The following is a 3,257-nucleotide window of genomic DNA, read 5'->3' as shown; positions in this document are numbered from 1 at the left end:
TTATTATATTATAGACCCCCATACATACGCTAACGGGGCACTTGGCATACCACCATGAGCCCTCATAATGTGCAGTGCATGAGCTCCATCAGCAGAGGGCGGTCTGCTCACATCCTTGGAGCTAGACTACTTTATGTTTCTGCCCAATGCCCACACACAGTGATAGAAAAATAGTACTTTCTTTTCTTTTTTTTTTTTTTTTTTAAAGTTTCTAACCACAAAGTATGTCTCTATTTGAAATATATGACTGGCAATACATTCTCCAGTTAGGTCAATGTTACGGTTCAGTTTAAAAATCTATTTTTAATAAAAACTATGAGTTTATGCCGGGGTTCCAGCTTTGTTGTAAATTACAACCTGTGATAAATGTGGAACTCATCTCTGAAGCTGATTAGGATTCAGGATCATGACCATCAATACTCAGAACAGCACACGCTTGTTGACAGGGATCAGAGTCCTTCAGTTGAACAGGAGTCTCTCACCATAAAGCCTTCCTGACTCTCTGCACATTCATTTTCGTTCTGTGTTTCTATTTATTTGTACGAGTAGTATTCTGTGATTGAGCCTCAAGCACACCTGGGATTCAGCACCAGCACTGCTCACCCTTGATCTATTGACAGGCTAACCAGGGGACAGATCAGATCAATTCTGTGTTACAGATGTCTGCTGCGTGGGCTGGCAGGAGGATGAGTCATCCCATAAACACCAGGGACTCCTGGGGCAGTAATGAAAGAGTTTCTGAAATCCTTTGTTAAACACTAAATAGAGTCTACAAAGTCTTTCTCTTTTTGTCTGACACATTTAAAGCTGCTTTAATAAATACTTTTGAAGAATTCCAACCTGACTGCCGTTCCCCTCAACATTCTTTCACCTCATTGTTTGGGTTCACTCTCACTGCAATCATCAGTGTCATTTCCAGCTGCAGCAGCAGCAGCTACCTGCCCAATGCCAAACAGACAGACATACAGACAGAAATCATTTTCTTAGTTAGTGGAGATCAAAGCAGAACTAAAACTGGAGACAGAAACATGTCTCCAAATAAATACTAATATAGTTACATGTCTAAGCGTCTGCTAACAAGTTTACCATGTCAACATTATAAGGTGATAATATATTAGTGTTGATGCCTGCAGGTTTAAAGGACTCATCCAATCGTGTAGAGGAAACTACTGTCAATCCAAAACCTGCAAATTGCCCTATTTAGAGTCAGTGTTTTGGTCTGTCCATTCTGGGCTACTGTAGAAACATGACTTCAACATTGTGGACTACGTATAAGAAGACTGGCTTCTACTGTAGATAAAAACGGCTCATTCTAAGGCAGGAGTAGGAGCTGGATGTGGCTCTTTAGCTCCTCTCCAGTGACTTTGACTTAAAAATATATGGAAGGGATTAATGGTCATTTTCATTTATCATTGATGTTGGGTTTATTGGGATTATTTATAATTAAAAAAAAATTACATTTCATTAACTAAACTGTGTTATACGTCCTCGCCTGGAGCGTTTTCCTTTATATTTTGTCAGACCTTAATAGCTGTGGCTAGACTTGGGTCTCTCTAGCTTGGGTTTGATTCCGACCTGTGGCCCTTTGCTGTGTGTGACGCCCCCCAGCCCCCCAAAATTACGTATACATATATTAAAAGAAAACAGAGAATTTATTAGTGTGTGGAGAGGTTATTTTGCTTTCTACTCCAATGCTGCTGGCTTAGCCATATGTTTCATCTGCAGTGAGAAATTAGCATTATATGGCTCAAACATGATTTGCCGCTCCAGACAAAAATGGTTGCTGACCCCCATTCTAAGGTAACAAAAACACAGCAATCTTTATTTTCAACAGATTGTACAAGAAGGAAAACATACCTATGAATATTATATTGCATTTCTGTCAATAGATCCTCCTAAATCTTATATATTGGACCTTTAAGCCATTGAAGAGGCTGTAGGGATTTTGTACATGGAACAAGCATGTGTCATTGCAATTAAAAGCAGTAGACAAATTCTTTCTGTTCATCTTCAAACACACATATAACAAATATATACTGTATATTGTCACGAGGAGTACAAATCATATATTGTGCATTAGCCTGCAAGCAGAAAGTAGCCTAGTACAAGTGCAACAATTACACAACCTAACCCTAACCCTAACCCTAACCCAGTCTATAAAGCTCCTATAAAATACAAGCACCTTGTGATATAACGATGACTGCCTTTTTGTGTTTATGGACGGTATACGTATACATTTTATTGACTTCAGACAGTATTCAGACCCCATTCACTTTTTGAGCACTTCATTGTGCTGTGGATTTAACTTTAAATGGATACAATTGCCAATCATTCTACACTCACTAACCCATGATTCTTTGCACATTTATTAAAAATCAAAAAGTAATGAAATCTCTCATTTACTGAAGTATTCAGACCCTTTGCTATATAACTCTTAACTGTGGTCAGGTGCAGTTATCTGTGAGATGTCTAGAACTTCATTGGAGTCCACATGTGGCAAATTGGAGCAATTGGACATTGTTAAGAAAGGCACGCACTATTGCGTGAGACGGCCACGAAGAAGGAGACACAGACATGGAGCCAGCCAAATCCACCACAAGTAAATTTAACAACTGAAACTCAAATATTAACAGAAACCAGACGAAAAATTGAATAAGACTTACCCCAATGATAGAATCCATAAAAATATTATATTACTTAATTCTAGTCCAGATCTTGCAGTAAAGATGCACTGTCTCCTTATTCACAATCCTAATGGTCTTTCCTCTACCCTACCCTATCACTCCTTTTTTTATTTTGGAAGGAAACATTGCAATAAAGTATTTTTAAAGGGAGAAAAAGAAAGGCACATACCTGTGTATAAGTTCTCACGATTCACACTGCATGTCAGAATAAAAACCAAGCCGGAACTCTCTGTAGACCCCTGTGATCAAACATTGGAGAGGCATAGATCACAGCATGGGTATAAAATATTTTTAAAGCTTTAAGTGTTCCCAGGGGCTCAGTGGCCTCCATAATTGTTAAATGAAAGAAGTTTGGAACCACAGGGCCTGGAGTGGGCTGCCCAGGGCTGTCTATGCACCCCAGTATACAGTTAGGTTAGGAGACTATAATTATAACTCAAAGAATCATGAAGTTGTACTGGCACAGGTCTTAATATAGATGATAGTTTAATATTTCTTTGTTTAGGGAACAGTTGCCAAATATATTGAAACCTAAATAAAAGAGGATGCATGACATAAAAAGTTAAACAACAT

Source organism: Morone saxatilis, unplaced genomic scaffold, assembly GCF_004916995.1.
Source record: "Morone saxatilis isolate NCDOM2014 unplaced genomic scaffold, NCSU_SB_2.0 Contig24, whole genome shotgun sequence".
NCBI lineage: Eukaryota > Metazoa > Chordata > Actinopteri > Moronidae > Morone > Morone saxatilis.
This window is presented reverse-complemented; position numbering follows the sequence as displayed.